General features: G+C 47.2%; 1 long non-coding RNA gene across 1 annotated transcript in view; it reads left to right on the top strand.

Moving 5' to 3' along the window:
* LOC307201207 overlaps nt 1–20872 on the top strand; it is an 86912-nt gene extending 66040 nt beyond the window's left edge. The window contains exon 2 of the long non-coding RNA XR_013832648.1: nt 20665–20872. This is a non-coding gene — a long non-coding RNA (uncharacterized lncRNA). The remainder of the gene's footprint in view (nt 1–20664) is intronic.
* The last annotated feature ends 820 nt before the right edge of the window (nt 20873–21692 follow it).

Consider the following 21692-nt stretch of genomic DNA (forward strand, 5'->3'; position numbering starts at 1 on the left):
TATGGTCCAGCTCTCACTTCCATACATCACTACTGGGAAAACCATAGCTTTAACTATACGGACCTTTGTTGGCAAGGTGATGTCTCTGCTTTTTAAGATGCTGTCTAGGTTTGTCATTGCTTTTCTCCCAAGAAGCAGGCATCTTTTAATTTTGTGACCGCTAAACCTCTTAGTAGTGTTCAAAACCATTGGTAGGACCGAATATACAAAAGTGTTCATGCACAAAACAAAACCCGACGTAGAAATAACCATCCTACCCACAGAAGGATGAACAGTGTGTGTGTGTGTGTGTGAGAGAGAGAGAGACAACCAAAAACCAGACCATTCAACTAGACTGTTACACTTTGGACTATGATTGGAGGATTTCTCATTTGGCAAGGATAGAGCAAGGATGAAGAATCTTGGATCATCCAGATTTTGTTAGATTCCATTGCCCGTTGGCCCCAGCCAGAGCAGCCAGTGGTTAGGGGTGATGGGAGCGGTGGTCCAGAAACACAGGACCACAGAACTGTAAAGTTGGAAGGGATTCCTAGTTGTTATGTACTGAGTTGAATAGGATCCAAAAGGCAGCAGTCTGATTGGTCCACAGGAGCCACCCAATCCAGCTCCAGGTAGAAGGGAATCCGCAACTTGATTGTCCTACAGGAGAATCCCAGAATTAGCCAATCACGTGGGGCCCGTTGTGTAAATAATGTATATAAGGCAGACATTCTGGGGGAACTTCCATTCCTCCTCACCAATATGAGCTGAATAAAGAGCATGAAATCCACTCTCGATTCCGAGTATATTTCACTGGTGACGAGGATGGGATCCTGCTGAGCTGACCACCACACACAGCACCGCAGCACTGCCACCTGCCGCACCGCTGCCTCGCACCGTGTATCCAGGCTTCAGCTCCGGGACCAAGAAACTGAGAATGGCAACCGACAGCAGCTTCTCACCGTTCAACCCAGCATCAGGAGACTAGGAAGCGTACGCCTCCCATTTCACCTTCCCCCTAGAAGCCAAAGGGGTCACCAGCGAAGAAGACGCCAAGAAGAGGGCGATATTCTTCAGTGTCTGCGGAAAGGAGACATTCAAAATCTCCCGGGCTCTCCTTGCGCCTGAAGATGTCGCTACTGTTCCTTACAAAACAATAATGGAACGGCTGAAGGGGCACTTCTCGCCGCAGCCCTCGGTGGTGGCTCGTTGAAATGCCTTCTACGCAAAGTGGCAAGCCTCTGGGGAAACCATAACTGGGTTTGTGACCTCCCTCCACAATGCACAAACCCTTTGCCCAGTGAGGGACTCATATCCATCACCCTGAAATTAAGAACTGCAAGTTCTGCCTGTTGAGCTATCCCAGGCATCTGAAAGGCTGCGTATTCCCTGCTGTTGCCGTGGAGGATGCTGTGATACATCTCTTGGGTTGAGCAATGCAGCCACTTAGGTCAGCAAAATCTATGCCAGTTAATCAGGGCTGCAATTCTCTGTTCACTTACTAGCACTCAGCAGGACTTTCTTTCTGAGCAGGCCTGCTTTGGAGTGGGCTGCAGCCCTAGCAACTCTGCGTGCTAAACAATCTGACGCAGGATGGCCAAGCAGAGTTTACTAGCTGGTGATTCATTTGGCACCTCTGCATTTTGAGGAAGGTCAAGAGGCCCGGTGGTGGGCCGTATGCAGTGTGTGTTTCTACATGCTCCAGTCATAACAAAACTGCGCATTATTCACTGAGGATGTTGCCTGGATAAACATCATCACTGTAGCTGATGGGTTCGGGTGCCTGCAGGCAGGGACACTTGTCAGTTCATGTTTGCAGGATATTAAATAGCCCATACATTTCTCATAGAGATTCCCTCCCTGCCCCATGTCCCCACATTTTAACAACACTGGGGTCATTTCTGGGCTGTGTTGGAGCAGATTCTTGCTTTACTTCCATTAAAGGGGATATTCCGCCACAATTCTCTGCCCTGGATTCATAATGTGCTAATTGCAAGGATGCGGGTGGTGCTGTGGTCTAAACCACTAAGCCTCTACGGCTTGATGATCAGAAGGTTGGCAGTTCGAATCCCTGCAACGGGGTGAGCTCCCGTTGTTCAGTCCCAGCTCCTGCCAACCTAGCAGTTCGAAAGCACGTCAAAGTGCAAGTAGATAAATAGGTACCGCCCTGGCAGGAAGGTAAACAGCATTTCTGTGCACTCTGGTTTCCGTCACGGTGTCCCGTTGTGCCAAAAGTGGTTTAATCATGCTGGCCACATGACCTGGAAAACTGTCTGTGGACAAACACCGGCTCCTTCGGCCTGAAAGCGAGATGAGCGCTGCAACCCCATAGTCGCCTTTGACTGGACTTAACCGTCCAGGGGTCCTTTACCTTAATTGCAAGGGGTTCCTACGTTTTGTCAGGTATCCCATTGTGTAAAAGAAAAGAGAGAAATATGAAATGATTGCTGCTATTGTTCCTGAGGGGATTTTTCACACTTGCAGCAGGTTTCACCCAAATACTTCCACCGACCTCTTACCCTGTAACTAATTTATCTCATAGACTTTGCTATTGTTTATGATTGCTAGGGAAACATTGGATTGCTGCCTGGTGATATTGATTTACTTTGGTTACAGACTGGTATCCATTTGAAGCTAACATGACTGGAACAATTAATTGGAATATTTTTTTCATATTGTGGTGTACTGAAAACCATTATCACCATCTCACCACAGGGCATAATCTTATCTCCAGGGCTATTTAATATCTATATGAAACTGCTGGGAGTAGTCATTATGAGTTTTGGAGCAAAGTGCCATCTGAATTGAGAGAGGCCATGTAGTTCATGGGCCAGAGCCTGGATGCAGTGGTGAGATGGAGGAGGAAAACTAAGCTGAGCTTGAATCCTGCCAAGATGGAGGTGCAGGGGGTGAAGAGAGAAGAAGAAGAGTTCGGATTTGATATCCCGCTTTATCACTACCCGAAGGAGTCTCAAAGCGGCTAACATTCTCCTTTCCCTTCCTCCCCCAAAACAAACACTCTGTGAGGTGAGTGGGGCTGAGAGACTTCAGAGAAGTGTGACTGGCCCAAGGTCACCCAGCAGCTGCATGTGGAGGAGCGGAGACTCGAACCCGGTTCACCAGATAACGAGTCCACCGCTCTTAACCACTACACCACACTGGCTCATGTCCGAGAAATTGGTCAGTTGCACTTCCTCTGAAATAGCAGCCTGGCAGTCTGGGGGTGCTGCTGGATCCAACTTGGTCAACGGAAACCCAGGTGGCTTCCGTGGCTGGCAGACCTTTTCCCAGCTGCCACAGCTACAAGAATTCCTGGCTCGGAATTGCTTGGCCACAGCAAATCATGCATTGGTTGCTTCAAGACTATATTACTGCAAAGCAGTCTATGTGGGGCTTCCCTTGTGTCCCAACTGGCACCCAGACCGATCAAATGCCTGCATTTTATAGTTCTCTGTTAATGAATAATCCATCACAGCGGGTCCTAAGGCACAAGCGATCAGTGGCAAAACTCCCTTCTAATGAGCTGCCCAAGCAGATCGTTACTGGGAGTGCTGTTTTTCTAGAAAAAGAGGCGCCGGAACTCACCATGAACGCCTCCCTTGTTCTCTTACAATGGCAATGGTGCTCACCTGAGAGGTGACGGAACTGAGTTCCGGTGAGTTCTGACTGGAAAAAAAGCCCTGGACTGATCATTTGTACCAGTCATAGGAAGCTGGAGGGACAGAGAATTCCTGCCAACCCCCCCCCCCCACTTAAAAACCCTTAGCTGACATGTTCCATTCAGGTAGACGTTGTTGTTGTTGTTCCACTCATAGCATCTTAGAATTGTAGAACTGGAAGGGACCCTGAGGGTAATCTTGTCCAACCCCCTGCAGTGCGAGAATTTCAACTAAAACATCTGTGACAGATATAATAATAATAATAATAATAATAATAATAATAATAATAATAATTTATTTATACCCTGCCCATCTGGCTGAGTTTCCCCAGCCACTCTGGGCGGCTCCCAATCAAGTGTTAAAAACAGTACAGCGTTACATATTAAAAACTTCCCTGAACAGGGCAGCCTTAAGATGTATTCTGAATGCCCATCCAACTTTCCAGTCACACCTTGTATAATCTTAAAGCAATAAAATCTAAAAGATTTTTTTTTTAAGTATAGATGTACTTTATACTTTAGTTTAAAACACCCCAACATTTCATCTGGATCAATACTAGCTTAACTTGTAACTACGCATTAATTACAAGTGATCTGCTTTGTCTCAGGACATTCGGAGAGGTAAATCTCCATCCTTGGGTTTATTTTTACACATACTTGGGTAATCACGAGATAACAGAGGAAGGCATCACTCACCTCAACCCTGGAGAGCCTAGCTCATGTTTCATTAAGCCCCTTAATCTTGGCATTCCAGTTTAATCAAACAGAAACAGAGGGAGCGCGCCAAATCAAGAGAGAGAGTCAGAGAATCATAAAACTGTAGAATTGGAAGGGACCCCAAGGATGTCAAAGAATTGGCATAATAAGGTCTGATACTGGATTATTTATTGAAATAAAATTAATGAAAAAAATAGGGAGAGTTTTCTCTGGATTTAAAGAGCCCTGGGCCAGGAATCAGAAACCCCACAAGGATGTAGGCAATAGATGAAGAAGCAGAAGGAAACCTACCTGTACTCCAGTTTTTACCAAAACTAAAAGGTAGAACGCAGGTGGCGCTGTGGGGACGCAGGTGGCGCTGTGGGTTAAAGCCTCAGCGCCTAGGACTTGCCGATTGAAAGGTCGGCGGTTCGAATCCCCGCGGCGGGGTGCGCTCCCGCTGCTCGGTCCCAGCGCCTGCCAACCTAGCAGTTCGAAAGCACCTCCGGGTGCAAGTAGATAAATAGGGACCGCTTACCAGCGGGAAGGTAAACGGCGTTTCCGTGTGCGGCTCTGGCTCGCCAGATGCAGCTTTGTCACGCTGGCCACGTGACCCGGAAGTGTCTCCGGACAGCGCTGGCCCCTGGCCTCTTAAGTGAGATGGGCGCACAACCCCAGAGTCTGTCAAGACTGGCCCGTACGGGCAGGGGTACCTCTACCTTTACCTAAAAGGTAGAATAACCATAACCATACGAGGATGAAGCTCAAGATGATGGTGGTGATTTTTTAAAAGGCTTCAATATACTCTTCTCTCCCCCCAAAAGGTTGATTCTGTAATCTTTGGCAAGGCACTAAAAGTTCCAGCCATTCATGACCTTTAGAATGAAGCAGACCTCAGAGATTCATTTGTTTTAATTGTTCTTGTTTATTTGGAATGTGGAGAGGGTCGGGGGGAGACGCCGACATTGTTTTGGTCTACGGATTCGCTTACTAGGTGCCCTGTTGTCTTCCCAACCCAAACCTGATGAGATGTATTTCTGTTATTTCTATAACTGCATCTGTCAGAGCTGCCCCTAGGTCCCAGCTCACAGAGGACCAACGCTAGGCTGTCGTTATGTACAAAAGTCTTTATTGAGGTTCAGTTTCCATTTCAAAGCCGCAGCGCGCAGCTCTACGTCTTACACCCTAGACCGGCGAAGTACCGTCTGAGTCTCCTCCCCTATGACACCAGTTTAAGATCCTAGCCCTGCTCCACCTTTTACGCTGCTCTCTCCTCCTCTGGGTCCTCCTGCCCGCTGGGGCATTGCCCTTTCTGGACTCTTCCAACGCTGAGTCGCTTAGCTCCTCCCCCTCCCTCCGGCGGGCTTTAGGACCCGGTTCCCAATCCTCATTCTCTGCTGTCCCGCGCTCCTGTACATTTGAACTTGCCTCTCGCGCCAACCCAGTGACCTTCCTCCTGACCGTTACACTACTTCTGTCACTGCTTCCCTCTTCCGGGATACTGGCCGGATCTGACCTCCCCTCCGTTGTCTGACTCTCCGATGGAGGTGTGGTCAGCCCTGCCTTATCTTCTCTCCCTGGTGGGGAATGCACTGGCCCCGATCCTTGGGACTCTTCCCCCCCACTCTGCTCTGGTGGGGAAGCTGGTCCTGATTTCCAGCTACTGCTCTGGGAGTCCCTGCTGCCCCCTTGCTCCTGGGGCGTTCAACTTGGGAACCCCCTACCCCTGGCCACTGGCGCCCCCTTCTGTGAATCTTCCGATTCGCTGGAGAGGCTCATGGAATCCCTCGGTCCACTGTCCTCTTCTCCTACGCTCCCCTCGGATTCTTCCCCTTCGCTCTCCATCTCCTCTCTTCCCTGTGCCTCTGCTCCTGAACCCCTGACAGCATCTATGCATATAAATTGGCATAAGGACCAGGGCATTTTTTTCCCAGCTGGAACTCGCTGGAACTCAGTACCGGTACATCTCGGGTGGGCGCCATTGCCATTATGAGAGAACAAGGGAGACGTTCACAGTGCCTTCTGGCACCTCTTTCTCTAGAAAAATAGCACTGGCTAAGGACCTGTGGTGCAAATGGGTCTCTACAGCCACAGCAGACGCTGTGACTCTCCAACAGCCTTGAAATTTCCTATCCAATGTGGGCAGCAGGCTGAGCAGATGAAAAGGTGTGCCGAATCTGTGAAGAGTAGGGCACCCAAGGAAGAGAGCCACTGACCTTATCTCCTCCCCTGCAGACCCACTTGATCACTCTGATTGACCCTTTCATCTTCCCACACACCCCACTTATTCACATCCCAAACAACCCACCCCTCTCTCTCAATCCATCACATTCACTTAACTCGTGAAACAGAGATTAGATTTTATGATAAAAGCATCATGCATCCTGAACCACCCGGTTGTCCCAACTGAAGTCAGATCTACCACATCACACTGGTCAGTGTGATGCAGCAGCAAGCATGCTGGACATGTGTTGCGAAATCTGGGTTCAAATCTCCACACAACTGCAATGCACTGAACGTAGAGACCAATTGCCCTCGCTCAGTTCAACTAATCCCACAGGAAACCAATGTAGCTGTTGTTCCACTGAAATTCTTCACTTTCCCCCCTTGCAAAACACTGATATCACAGGCTTTGAATGGAGTTAGCCACTTCACTCAGAAAAAGTCAATTGTTGCTTTTGCTTTTGCATGGAGGTTTAAAACCCAGCAGTGAAGATGTGGTGTGTTTTGTTCTGGATGTCAGGTCTGGTTTATTGAGGACCTGAAGTCAAGCTTTGGTTAGTAACTGGATCTGGATCCTGTGCACAGTGTAAATCCCATCAACTCAATGAGATTTAAGAAGCCCAGTTGTGCAGGAGTATGTCCTGGTTTTCAGATGTTTGAATGAGTTGATAGCTAGATGTATCAATGGAGCATGCAGATGCTCTTTGTCTTCCAGCTGTGCCCCAGCAAGCCCTTTCTTGTGATAAGGATGGCGTTAAAAGCAAGGTTTCCTAAACTAGTATCGTCTTCCAGGTGTTGCTAGACTACAACTCCCATCATCACTCCCTGGCTGGGGCTAGTGGGTATCTGATAGTATCTGGAGGGCACAAGGCTGGGAAAGTCTGACTTAAAGAGAATTTAGACAAACTCATGAAGTTCTCAATAGCCATGATAGTTAAATGGAAGAAGAAGGAGAAGAGGAGGAGGAGGAGGAGGAGTTTGGATTTGATATCCCACTTTATCACTATCCTAAGGAGTCTCAAAGCGGCTAACAATCTCCTTTCCCTTCTTCCCCCACAACAAACCCTCTGTGAGGTGAGTGGGGCTGAGAGACTTCAGAAAAGTGTGACTAGCCCAAGGTCACCCAGCAGCTGCATGTGGAGGAGCGGGGAAGCGAACCCGGTTCACCAAATTATGAGTCCACTGCTCTTAACCACTACACCACATGCAGAAGTATGCCTCTGAATACCAGAATCTGGGGACAAACAACTTGAAGAGGGCTGTTTCCTCTGTTCCCTGTAGGAGATATGATAGCCATCTTCAAAGATCTAAAGGGGTGTCCTATGGATGATGAAGCAAGCTTGTTTTCTCCTGCTCAGGAGGGTAGGAACTGAACCTATCGCCGAGAAATGAGATTCTGATGAAACACCAGGAAGAACTTTCAGGTGCTAAGAGCTGCTCAGCAGTGGAACAGACCACCTTGAAAGGTGATGGACTCTCCTTCCATGGAGGTTTTGAAGCAGAGGTTGGATGACCACCCGTCATAGATGCTTTAGTTGAGATTCCTGCATTGCAGAGGGTTGGACCAGATGACCCTCAGGATGCCTTCGAACTCTACAATTCTATGATGCCATCTTCCTATGACCAGTAGTGATGTATGGAAGTGAGAGCTGGGCCATAAAGAAGGCTGATTGCCGAAGAATTGATGCTTTTGAATTCTGGTGCTGGAGGAGACTCTTGAGAGTCCCATGGACTGCAAGAAGATCAAACCTATCCATTCTGAAGGAAATCAGCCCTGAGTGCTCACTGGAAGGACAGATCCTGGAGCTGAGGCTCCAATACTTTGGCCACCTCATGAGAAGAGAAGACTCTTTGGAAAAGACCCTGATGTTGGGAAAGACTGAGGACACAAGGAGAAGGGGACGACAGAGGATGAGATGGTTGGGCAGTGTTCTTGAAGCTACCAGCATGAGTTTGACCGAGCTGTGGGAGGCAGTGGAAGACAGGAGTGCCTGGTGTGCTCTGGTCCATGGGGTCACGAAGAGTCGGACACGACTAAACAACTAAACAACAACAACATCTTCCTATGATGCTCATTTACACAGCTGGTAGCTCTTGAACAAGATCTACAGCTAGAGGGAGACCCAGAACCTTTGCCCTCCAGTTTGTTGAGTGCAACAGTGAGGCCAACCTGTGAGCTTTCATCTATGGGGATGCCTCCTTGAGGCCCTTTGAAACATTCAGGCAGGACTTGGATAGGCAAGTTGAGATTTGTCTCATCGTTGAGAGCTTTTCAAAATGCCAAACAAACATATGTATTATATAAGGGAAGCAAAGGAGCCTCTCTGCCCGCGGAAAAGTGATGATGACAGGCTGGGTGAAGAGGAAGAAGTGTCAGGAATTTGGGATGACTAAGTGGTAATTTTCCTTGGGAACTGGCCTCACCGGTTTGTTGGCTCTAGCTTTCGCTAGGACTGGGAGAGCTCTCTTGCCGTGGGTTCCCACAATACCTTCCGGTTTTCCTCTGTGTGGCTTTTCTCGCGATGCAGAGCAGCTCCTCTTCAAAGAAGTGTGGTCCGAAAAAGCAAAGAAATGGGGCACATTGCCCACAAAGAGAACACACATTTGCTTCAAAGCTGGCATATGCTAACAATGACTAGGTCTAGAGGCAAATATAGAGATAATTGCTCTAAGATCAAACCTATCCATTCTGAAGGAAATCAGCCCTGAGTGCTCACTGGAAGGACAGATCGTGAAGCTGAGACTCCAATACTTTGGCCACCTCATGAGAAGAGAAGACTCCCTGGAAAAGACCCTGATGTTGGGAAAGATGGAGGGCACAAGGAGAAGGGGACGACAGAGGACGAGATGGTTGGACAGTGTTCTCGAAGCTACCAGCATGAGTTTGACCAAACTGCGGGAGGCAGTGGAAGGCAGGAGTGCCTGGCGTGCTCTGGTCCATGGGGTCACGAAGAGCCGGACACAACTAAATGACTAAACAACACAACAACAACAACAACAACAACAACAACAACAACAACAACAAATGGAAAGAATAGATCTCATTGTAGTAGTCTTCATGCTTGCTCAGTTTGCTGTCCAGGATTTAACTTCTTGGCTCCTGCTCTGCCTTTATGCCTCTCTGTCTAGAGCAGCCTTTCTCAACCTGTGGGTCCCCAGATGTGGTTGGACTACAACTCCCATCACCCCTAGCTAGCAAGGCCAGAGCTCAGGGATGATGGGAGTTGTAGTCCAACAACATCTGGGGACCCACAGGTTGAGAAAGGCTGGTCTAGAGGATTTGGACCAGAGAGCCCATCAAAACAAGAATTGTCCTCTGACAGCTCTTCAAACAGAAGCGTGTCCTTTGTAAAGTAGGACTTACAGTATGGTCACCCTGCTTGAAAGCTGGCCTTTGGGAAACTGGTGGAATACGCTAAATTAGACAGTCTCTCGGAAAGGATTAAAGATAAGTCAAAGCAGGAGTTCATTTCAAACTGGGAACCTTTAAGGAATTACCTAAAGAATAATTGTTGTAACCTGAATACGGTAATAGCCTTTGAGCAATCTCTGTGAATAATTTAAATTAAAAGAGGAAAATAGGAATATATAAATATTTTTATTGGCAATATATAGTCAAGTTGAGGCAATAGGTTGATTAGAGTGGAATACAAATTGGGAAAGGACAGGTATATGTATCAAGTATATGTATCAAATGTATAGCAGGAAGACCGATATTATTTTGTTGGAGTGTGTTTCGGGAAAAAAAACTTTTTTAATGTATAATAAGACGCGGGTGGTGCTGTGGGTTACACCACAGAGCCTAGGACTTGCTGATCAGAAGGTTGGCGGTTCGAATCCCTGCAACGGGGTGAGCTCCCGTTGTTCAGTCCCTGCTCCTGCCAACTTAGCAGTTCGAAAGCACATCAAAGTGCAAGTAGATAAATAGGGACCGCTCTGGCGGGAAGGTAAACGGCGTTTCCGGGCGCTGCTCTGGTTCGCCAGAAGCAGCTTAGTCATGCTGGCCACCTGACCCGGACCTAATGGTCAGGGGTCCCTTTACCTTTACCTAAGGAAGATATGTCTTTGATGTATCAATGCAAGTATGGAAAATAAAGCCAGAAAGAAAGAAAGAAAGAAAGAAAGAAAGAAAGAAAGAAAGAAAGAAAGAAAGAAAGAAAGGAAGAAAGGAAGGAAGGAAGAAAGAAAGCTGGCCTTTGGGCTTCTGTGACATTAGTTAGCTGGAGCTGACCCCCAGACCTCATTTCCCTATGAGTGGAGCTAGCAGTGACATAGGGAAATTCAGTACTTGCATCACACAAGTGATATGGCTGTCATTCCCTATGCACTTCTATTTGTTTATGCTTGTTTCATCTTCATCATCTTGGCTCAGAAAAGAAGTCATATGAAATGGAATGTTTTTCCACTCCACCCCAGAGTCCCAGACCTGAAGTGCAGTGGGCAGTTGGGTACCATGTTGACTAGGCAATGACAGAATCCCAATCCAGGCTGGCCAATCCAGCAACTCCCTACACTGGGAATGGGGAACTTGTGGCCTTTTTGACATTGGTGGACTACAACTCCCATCAGCCCCAAGCACTGCCCATGTGGCTGGAGCTGATGGGACTCCAGCAGCACTAATAATAATAATAATAATAATAATAATAATAATAATAATAATAATAATTTATTATTTATACTCTGCCCTTCTGGCTGGGCTTCCCCAGCCACTTTGGGCGGCTTCCAACCAAGTATTAAAATACAGTAATACATCAAACATTAAAAGCTTCCCTAAACAGGGCTGCCTTCAGATGTCTTCTAAAAGTTTGGTAGTTGTTGTTCTCTTTGACATCTGATGGGAGGGCGTTCCACAGGGCGGGTGCCACTACCGAGAAGGCCCTCTGCCTGGTTCCCTGTAATTTGGCTTCTCGCAGTGAGGGAACCACCAGAAGACCCCCGGCGCTGGACCTCAGTGTCCAGGTACAATGATGGGGGTGGAGACGCTCCTTCAGATATACTGGACCAAGGCCATTTAGGGCTTTAAAGGTCAGCACCAACACTTTGAATTGTGCTCAGAAACGCCCCACGTTCCCCTTCCTTGTCCTACAAAATTGCTTCAGCTGATGTTACATGCCTGATCCCCTTGGGTTCTTGCTGTGGATTCTGGACCTGGTCCAAGCCCAGCATGTGATCTAGCCTCAGTGATCATCCCTCCTCACGGGACAGGCTCACATGGAGAAAGGCACTCAAGGTATGTAGGTCCCAGGCGATGCCCCAAGCCAGAGGCAGTGTTTGTTTTGCCTGGTAACAGGCAGTTAGATAATGAAAAGGTTTTGCCAGTTAGTAGATTACCCTCTCCACGTTACTAATTGGACACACCTAATGTTATTACAGTTATTGCTAATCATTTATATGCTGACAGTGCCTAAAGTCAAAATCAGAGATATTTTTGGCGTTAGGACAGAACTGGAGAAAAGAACAGCCATTTTCACTGCCCTCGACAAAAGTATTTACAGGCTGGCTATCAGAAAACGCTAGCCAATCCTCATGCTTTCTATTGTACTTCTCTTATTGCCTGTTCTGCCTTCATTATCTCTGCACAGGCCTGGTTGTAATCCGGATCAAATGGACTGAGTTTCAGAAATGCATTCAATGGATGCCAGTGTAATAAACAAAAATCTGCCCTTATTCCCTTATGGGGGACACAAGATCCCTTATAGAGTCCTTTGTAGGTTCTCCATCGGTCAAAGAAAATAACAGAGGCCAACCAGAGAATATTGAGAAGCAAAGCAGCTCGTAAGCCTGATCTTTATTGACTGCTGCAACAGGGTGCTCCCCCACACGCAGAAGAGGAGGACCCAGAACCAAGGTGTGCCTGCCCTTATATAGACATTTTAAATTGCCCGCCCTGCAGTCCAAGACCACCCCCAGATACATCATACTTACATCACAGAAAAGGCGGTCTACACCAGAAATCTGAGTGCGTTGTTTATCTGCTGTCTGGCAGGTTACCTGTTAATGGTCACTTGATTGGATTACCTGGGGAGCCTGGCCAGTTTTTTTTAATGATAAATACTTAGTTCCTGAGCCAGGTCACAGGCTCACCCTATTCATACACAGACATACCCTTAAGACAGGATTTGTGAAGGCAAAGACAATGGGGAGGCTTTTCCATTTTCCTTCGACCTTGTAGAGAAATATTTGAGGTCAATTTGGGAGGGACAAAATGGTTTCAGGATTTTTTCTGTGGGGCTTCAGACATGTGGTTTATATATCTATGTATGTGCTATGTATATATGACCTTAAATTTTTTATTTCACCTGGGAAGTACAAACAGCTCTCAAGTGTTCACACAAGGTAGTTAGGATTTGTCACAGCCAGGGATGTAGTTCCTTTAGGCCAGATGTTGCAGATGTTGCTGAACCACATCTCCCATCAGCCCTAGCAAACACAGCCAATGGCCATCAGTGATGGAAATTGTAATTAAGAATGGGTGGAGATGGCTGGATTTGTCACTGTTGTGTTACAGTGGTTTTCCCCAGCATTGGGCATATCCTGCCATCTTCTGTTTTGTTTCCTGTCCCAGGCTTAAAGTAAAACTAGTTGGGGGCAGACGGCTTTGACGCTGGGCGACGAATAGTAATGGCAGCATTGTAAATAGTGACAAATATAGGATTATGACAACCGTCATGTAATAGGTGATCATACCACCATCAGGAGAACTGAATACAATAACGCTGTTTTTGAAAATCACCATACCAGGCTGAGATCATTCAAACATGAAATGTCAACTCCAGCAGACCCAATCTGAGTTAGGGTAATATGTTCAAAAGATGAACAGGTACAGGGCGGCAAACTACATCCCTAGCGGTAGTGTGCATGTCTTGCAAGCAACTGATCCCAGATCCTAGATCCAGTGTCTGGCATCTCCAGCTAAAGTGATCAGGTAGCAGGTGATATGAAAGAGTTGAGCCTGAGATCCTGGAGAGCTTCTGTTAACCAGAGAAGACAATACCGGGTGATTGATGAGTACAGAATGTCCTGAGGGATGAATTAACTCTTAATTGTCAAAAGTGCACTTACAAACTAGGGGAATGCATGTCCATCAGTCCCACCTCTCTCAGCTGCCCCTAGGTGTGTACTTGATGAAGCAGTTGCTGCAACAGAGAAACCCCATCCCTGACCTTGGCTTATGTATCTTCCCTATATTGGGTGCGGATGGCGCTGTGCTCTAAACCACTGAGCCTCTTGGGCTTGCTAATCGGAAAGTCAGCTGTTCAAATCCCCGCGACGGAGTGAGCTCCCATTGCTCTGTCCCAGCTCCTGCCAACCTAGCAGTTCGAAAGCATACCAGTGCAAGTAGAAAAATAGGTACCACTGTGGCAGGAAGGTAAACAGCATTTCCATGCACTCTGGCTTCTGTCACGGTGTCCTGTTGTGCCAGAAGCGGTTTAGTCATGCTGGCCACATGACCTGGAAAGCTGTCTGTGGACAAACGCCGGCTCCCTTGGCCTGAAAGCAAGATGAGCGCCACAACCCCATAGTTGCCTTTGACTGGACTTAACCGTCCAGGGGTCCTTACCTTTACCTATCTCCCCTATTCAAGTTGCATGCAAGCAGGCAAAGACTGCCTGTTTCTGCTCCTTCCACTTCCTCCTCTTCTTTTTTTTAAAAATAATAATAATTTTTATTAGTTTCCACTGCAATCCAATAATAGCCTCATTGTAACAATACCAATTTATAATACAATTATCAATACCAATCGTTCAAATACCAAATTATATAATTTAGATAAAGTGGGGCCCCGCGTGCTAGAATTGATGGCTTGATTATTTGCTTTATTTCTGCGTTCCAAAACCTTACTAATTTCCATTACACTCCAGTCATAATAACAATCCCTTATACAACCATTGCAATATTCGTGTTGACACATTCATTGATTTATAAAGCTACAAGTGAGGCACTCAAACTATATCCTTGTTCTTCCTGTGTGTGGCAATTATTGCATGGACAGGCGGAGACACGCCCCCCCCAACCCCAGGTCGGCTCCTGTGTGGAATAAAGACACACGACACTGTGTTATGGGGTTAAAATTGGCCACAACTTTATTTAAGATTCAGATGTAGGGAGACCTTGGCTCAGGCATTGGGCGTTTATCCCTCCCAGTCCCCAGCTGCGCATCTGGGGAACATCAGGGTTATCCAGAATGAGTGGGGATTGGATTGGTTCTGGAGAACATCTGTCCAGCAGAAAGCCCGCCCCCCAATTCACTGCAACACTGGGGAGACCAATGACAGCCTCTCGGCGTATGGCCAATGACTCCCCTCAAAACAACCCCTTTAACGGGGAACCCTGGGAACGCTGCCACAGAGGGGGCATGGGTCACCGCTTCACACATACACACCCTTTTAGGGAAGACTAGAAGATTCCACCCAAGGCCTGGAACCGCCAAAGTTGTGACGTTTTGATACAGGGAAGGCAAAGCCTGCCAATGCAGGAAAATTCCTTTCCAGCCCTTTAACAACGACTGCATGATCACTGCAGATGGTGACAGCAGTCACGAAATTAAAAGATGCCTGCTTCTTGGGAGAAAAGCGATGACAAACCTAGACAGCATCTTAAAAGGCAGAGACATCACTTTGCCAACAAAGGTCCGTATAGTTTGAGCTATGGTTTTCCCAGCAGTGATGTATGGAAGTGAGAGCTGGACCATAAAGAAGGCTGATCGCCGAAGAATGGATGCTTTTGAATTATGGTGCTGGAGCAGACTCTTGAGAGTCCCATGGACTGCAAGAAGATCAAACCTCTCCATTCTTAAGGAAATCAGCCCTGAGTGCTCACTGGAAGGACAGATCCTGAAGCTGAGGCTCCAATACTTTGGCCACCTCATGAGAAGAGAAGACTCCCTGGGAAAGACCCTGATGTTGGGAAAGATGGAGGGCACAAGGAGAAGGGGATGACAGAGGATGAGATGGTTGGGTGGTGTTCTTGAAGCTACCAGCATGAGTTTGACCAAACTGTGGGAGGCAGTGGAAGACAGGAGTGCCTGGCGTGCTCTGGTCCAAGGGGTCACAAAGAGTCGGACATGACTAAACGACTAAACAACAACAACAACAACCAACAAAGGAAACATCCTATATTCTAAAAGTGAATCTTGCTTTCCATTTCACATTATTAGTTTTGAATGGGGAAATTGGGCAAAGTCTGAAGATCTATGGATATTTACTTCAGCTCCATGGTTACAGTTAGGAAACGCAACAAGGGATGGGACTACCCAAATGCGGTAAGGGTTTGACTCACCTGCAAAGCCTACGAAAGGACGCTTCATCCACCCCAGAGCCATCTGAGTTGATGCAAATCTATGCATGTGGAGATAGCAGTAGACTGATAACCACAGAACTGGAGCACCCTGGACTTAAATTGGGACCGGCCTGTTCCACCTACATTGTTGCAAGGTGCTGCTGAGGAGATGTTGGCATACACCACCCCCTAGGTTCCTTCATCGCTCTAGGGGTGAGACACCAACCCAACCATTTTGTGGTTCCTCTCAGGTGCCAACATGTCTTGGGCCAGCCCTGGGTACAGTCCTTTTTGAGATGAATGTTAAGAACATAGGCAGAGCTCTGTTGGGTCAGACCAGCAGCTTCCAGGTGCCCATGAGAAGCCAACAAGCATGACCTGAGAACAAAAACCCTCTACCCCTCATTTTCCCCAGTAATGGGCATACTACCTTTGATACTGCTGGTACGATGACTAAGTGTCATGGACTGGTTGGAAGCAGAGGAATGGTGGGAGGAACCAGCTGGGGAACCACCAAGGGAAGAAGGTTCAGAGCCTGGGGACTGGTGGTGAGATGATGATGAGTGGTCACACTGGGAAGAGGGGGAGTCAGAAGCTGAAGGAGTAACAGGGCTTAGTTTGCAAGAGAGGATCTGCGGCAGAGAGAAGTCCAGAAAAGTCAAAACCGGTGAGTGAGAGGGAGGCGAAGAGGCAGAAGAGTTTGGATTTGGATTTGATATCCCGCTTTATCACTACCCGAAGGAGTCTCAAAGCGGCTAACATTCTCCTTTCCCTTCCTCCCCCACAACAAACACTGTGAGGTGAATGGGGCCAAGAGACTTCAGAGAAGTGTGACTAGCCCAAGGTCACCCAGCAGCTGCATGTGGAGGAGCGGAGACGCGAACCCCGTTCACCAGATTACGAGTCCACCGCTCTTAACCACTACACCGCACTGGCTCCAGTGGGCAGAGATGAGTCAGGCTGGTAAAGTGTCTCCCCCTCTTGCTGCAACAAGCTCCCCTCCTCACTTGTCTCCCAGACCAGAAGAGGGCTGAAATGGGTGGAGCAGTGGCACGCTGCACGCAGGCGCAGTCTCTGATTGCTTGAGGAAAGCCTCAGAGAAGAGGGGACTTAGACGGTTGTGGGGAGGTGGGAACATTCAGTCTCGGCAACCAATTCATAGGATCAGACCTACCTGAGAAGAGCTGCTGCGCTCATTAGGCCTGACGCTCGGCCAAGTCTTCAAAGATTGTGTTTTTGCTAATAAAGAGTTAGCTCCAACTTTGAGCAGTGTGATTTACTGCCGGCTCGCTCTTTGACAATAGCCTTATCTGCCATAAAATGGTTGTTGCCATGGGAATTGCTCAAGAGAACTTCCTAATGGATTGGTTCCCATATTCCAAATCCCATTGTTATGTGCTGAGTTGAATAGGATCAAAATGCAGCAATCTGATTGGTCCTAGAACAATGCAGCAGTATGACTGGTCTGCAGGAGCCACCCAATCCGGCTCCAGATGGAAGTGAATCCACAACCTGATTGGCCTACAGGAGAATCTTGGAATTAGCCAATCACGTGCAGCCCATTGTGTAAATAATGTATATAAAGCAGATACTTTGGGGGAACTTTCATTCCTCCTCACCACTATGAGCTGAATAAAGAGCATGAAATCCACTCTCGACTCCGAGTATATTTCACCCATATTCTTCAGTATTGCTGCCATTAATAATACCCACCTCATCGAGTGGTTACCTGATCTCACCTGGCTATCAGTACAGCTAAGCTTCCCCTGTGACTGCCGAGGGATGGAAAGAGCTGCCACTTTTTTCAATTTCTCATTCTTCAAAGCTTAAATTCATTTTTGCAGCCATTTGCAAAAAAATAAAAATAATCCTCATGAAAACTCTTCAGCCTTTTAGTGCAAATTTCTCCCGATAAGCACATTTTTGCATACAGTTTTGATTAATGGTGAAGTCTGGGTAATAAATGATACATACAAAGCAGCTGGAAAACTGAAATTTGATTCGCAAATACCCCTAGGAACCCTAATTTTTAGAAATAACTATTTATACTAGAGGGCAATATACTCCACCAAAGAGGAATCCAAATTATACATAAGACAGGATGTTGAGCAGTGAACTCTGTTGCCTCCATATGTTTGAATCATCCTTGGATTCAGGGAGAAGAAATTTCCAAAAAATCCAGGAATGTACTAGTTGTGTTCTGCAACACAGAGAGTGGGTCCTTACAATCACCAAAAACCAGAAAAAGATGGCACGGATTTGCATTAAAATATGCATTGGTTAATTTATATGTGTATATGCAAGGGACACGTGTGGGTTAAACCACAGAGCCTAAGACTTGCCGATCAGAAGGTCGGTGGTTTGAATCCCTGCGACAGGGTGAGTTCCCATTGCTCGATCCCTGCTCCTGCCAACCTAGCAGTTGGAAAGCACGTCAAAGTGCAAGTAGATAAATAGGTACCGCTCTGGCGGGAAGGTAAACGGCTTTTCTGTGCGCTGCTGCGGTTCGCCAGAAGCGGCTTAGTCATGCTGGCCACATGACCCGGAAGCTGTATGCCGGCTCCCTCGGCCAGTAAAGCAAGATGAGCGCCGCAACCCCAGAGTCGGCCACGACTGGACCTAATGGTCAGGGGTCCCTTTACCTTTACCTATGCAAGTTTAAAATAATGACTACATTCTGGGTTACCTGTGTGCCTGCTGAGTTTTCTGGACAGGTATGAGCTGCTGATGGGCAACTTCGGACCCCTTTCTTTAGAGTTCCTTCTCTTTATTTTTATCCGACAGCCTTTCAGATGGAGAACTGTCCTCAGTAAGGTTGGCCACACCAAGGCGAAAGTTATATTGAGTTGCAACTACACACACACTCATGCAACCACAGTAAAAAAAAACCTGAGAGTCATTGAAGATTTGCTGTTTGTTAGCAACAAATGTCCAGATATTTAAAGTTCCATAGTAAAAAGTTAAAATTGTAAATTCAATAGCAGCAGGGACGTATTTTTTCTTTCTCTTGTCCTACTTCATAAACCACCATGTACATTGGTGCTGTTCTATAAACAATGACAGCTAAGAATATTGCCAAATCTTCCACTGTCACCAACACTCACAATTTCGTTAGAGGGGAATCACTGCTTAAGAGCGTCCGAGGTTTACAAACATAATGTGTTTCCTTTCCAAATGCATCATTTTAATGGCCACAAAGATCTCGTTCGATTAAAATAGAACCTTTACGGAAATCTGATTACACTTTCCTGACGCACTGCTCTTAGGAAACGGAATGCAAATCATAGCGTTCCTTTGATTATCACTTACATCACAAAGCGTGAGATGCCATCTGAATTGCAAATGTTGGAAGATTATGGGCACTTCATGGGGGATCTAAGCACAAAAATTGTGGGGGGTTTCGGCCTGCACTGTTTGGACCAGTTTGTAAACAGGATATTTAGAAACCGTAAACATCCTGTTAGAAATGTTTCCCGGCAAAAATCCAAGGCTCAAAATAAGCTGTTGGGAAGCGTGCCATGATGGAAATGAGGACGCTTACTTAAACATCAGTTTTCCGCGATCGTATTCCAAAGGTTATCTCTGATAAACGCCATATGGTGGGCCTCAAGCAAGTCGCATGGACGCTCTTAATAATATCTTCCTGCTATCTCTAGGTGTTTGCTACATCAGCTGAGCATTGCTCAAGCTTGCTAGGTTAGATCTTTCTCCTGATACAGCTCTAGGTTTCTTTTCATCTCTGGGGAGGTAAAAAACCTCTGCCTTGACCTGCGTTGCACTTACCACAAAGGAGCAGATGTGCTTCTTCCGGTGCTCAGATTGAATTGATTCTGTTTAGAAATGTCCACTGAAATGGAAGTGGTACATATATATCTGAACTGTGCTTGAAAGGAGTTCAGAGAATTGCCAGGTGAACTGAACAGGAATGTCAGGGAACTGCCATCAGTGCCGGAGGGAGAGAGCGGGCTCCGGAGGGGTCCCAGAGAGCGTCCCGGGATGGGGAGAGGCAGCCCATCTTCTGGGGAAGAGAATCAGCGTAGCACCAGTGGAGAAGGGGGGCAGATGGGGGAATCGGCGAGGCGGTCCCATGACTCCTTGCTGGGGACCAGCGGGGAGAGTAAGGGTCCTCCGCTGCCCACACCCTCCTTGCGCAGAAGGCTTCAAAGAGCTTCTTTGCTGGAAGAGGCTTAAGAAACGCCCACTGACGGATTCTGCCAGCGATTGAGACAGCCACGGGTGAGTGGCTGTCCGGACAGAAAAGGTTCACTCAGGCAACCCAGCCAGGTGTTGGCACCGGCTTACGCACGAGCAACCTCTAGAACCATTACAATGAATTAAGTTGGTTTTGGAATAGAACTTGGAACAATATCTTGTTCAATCCTCATGCTATTACGCAGTGGCGTAGCTACCCGCTCTGGTGCCTGGTGTGGGGGGGTGTCCTGCAGCCGGGGGCGGGGCAATCTGCCCATGAGGGCAGGGCAAGCCTCTCTGACGCTTGGAGCCCCTCCGCCGCCTCCCCCTCAGCTGTAGGGCGGACGCAAGTCCCACGCTGCCATATTAGGCAGCGCGGAACCTGCAGGCACCTAAGCCACCATGTCACTCCTTTTTTTATTTTTAGCAATTTCAACATAACAACTTATCAAAACATATCATATTCATTATTTCCCCCCTTTCCCCCCCTCTCTCCCCTCCTCCAGAGATTTCCCTCAGCTCCTCCCTCTGATTTCTCAACACATATTATTCTCTGCATGTTATAAAATTATACAAAGCCTTACATTATCTGTCTACCATGTTATCAGTCCATAAATTTGTGTACAGTGGTACCTCAGGTTACAGACGCTTCAGGTTACAGACTCCGCTAACCCAGAAATAGTACCTCGGGTTAAGAACTTTGCTTCAGGATGAGAACAGAAATCGTGCTCCGGTAGCAGCGGGAGGCCCCCATTAGCTAAAGCGGTACCTCAGGTTAAGAACAGTTTCAGGTTAAGAGCGGACCTCCAGAACGAATTAAGTTCTTAACCCGAGGTACCACTGTATGCTTATTCAAAACCAGGGAGTCCAATTCATTTTGTTGTGTTTTTAAATAATAGCCACCACGTCACTCCTAAAAAGTTTTGTGAGCCCAATTTTTTTTATAAAAACCTAATTTTGTCACCCCCCCTCAGTGATGACATTCAGGGTGGACCACCTCCCCCACCCCCCCTTCCTCCGCTACTGCTATTATGTGTGTGCCTCCCCCTCTTTAGACCAGAGGTTCCCAAGCTGATCCCAAAGAGATTCCTCCTTCCTTGGAGGTTTTTAAGCAGAGGTTGGGTGGCCATCTGTCATGGATGCTTTAGCTGAGATTCCTGCATTCCAGGGGGTTGGACTAGATGACCCTCGGGGTCCCTTCCAACTCTATGATTCTATGAAGAAGGGCCTCCTTCGTGTCCTCACCCAATATGCACGTGAGGGTGGTGGGACCAAGAGAAAGGCCTCCCTTGAAGACTTCAAAATACAGACAGGCCCATCTAGGGAGATACAGTCTTCCAGAATGCCTGGACCCAAACCTATAACCTCTAATTGCCTTTTTATTGGTTCTTTTGCAGCTTATCTTGTGTTTTATTGTACAGTGGTACCTCGGGTTACAAACACTTCAGGTTACAGACTCTGCTAACCCAGAAATAGTACCTTGGGTTAAGAACTTTGCTTCAGGATGAGAACAGAAATCGTGCGGTGGCATCGGGAGGCCCCATTAGCTAAAGTGGTACCTCAGGTTAAGGACAGTTTCAGGTTAAGAACAGACCTCCAGAATGAATTGGATTCTTAACCCGAGGTACCACTGTATTACCATTTGAATTCTGTGTGATGCAAATTG

This window comes from Podarcis cretensis (assembly GCF_951804945.1).
Source record: "Podarcis cretensis genome assembly, chromosome: 13".
Classification (NCBI taxonomy): domain Eukaryota; kingdom Metazoa; phylum Chordata; class Lepidosauria; order Squamata; family Lacertidae; genus Podarcis; species Podarcis cretensis.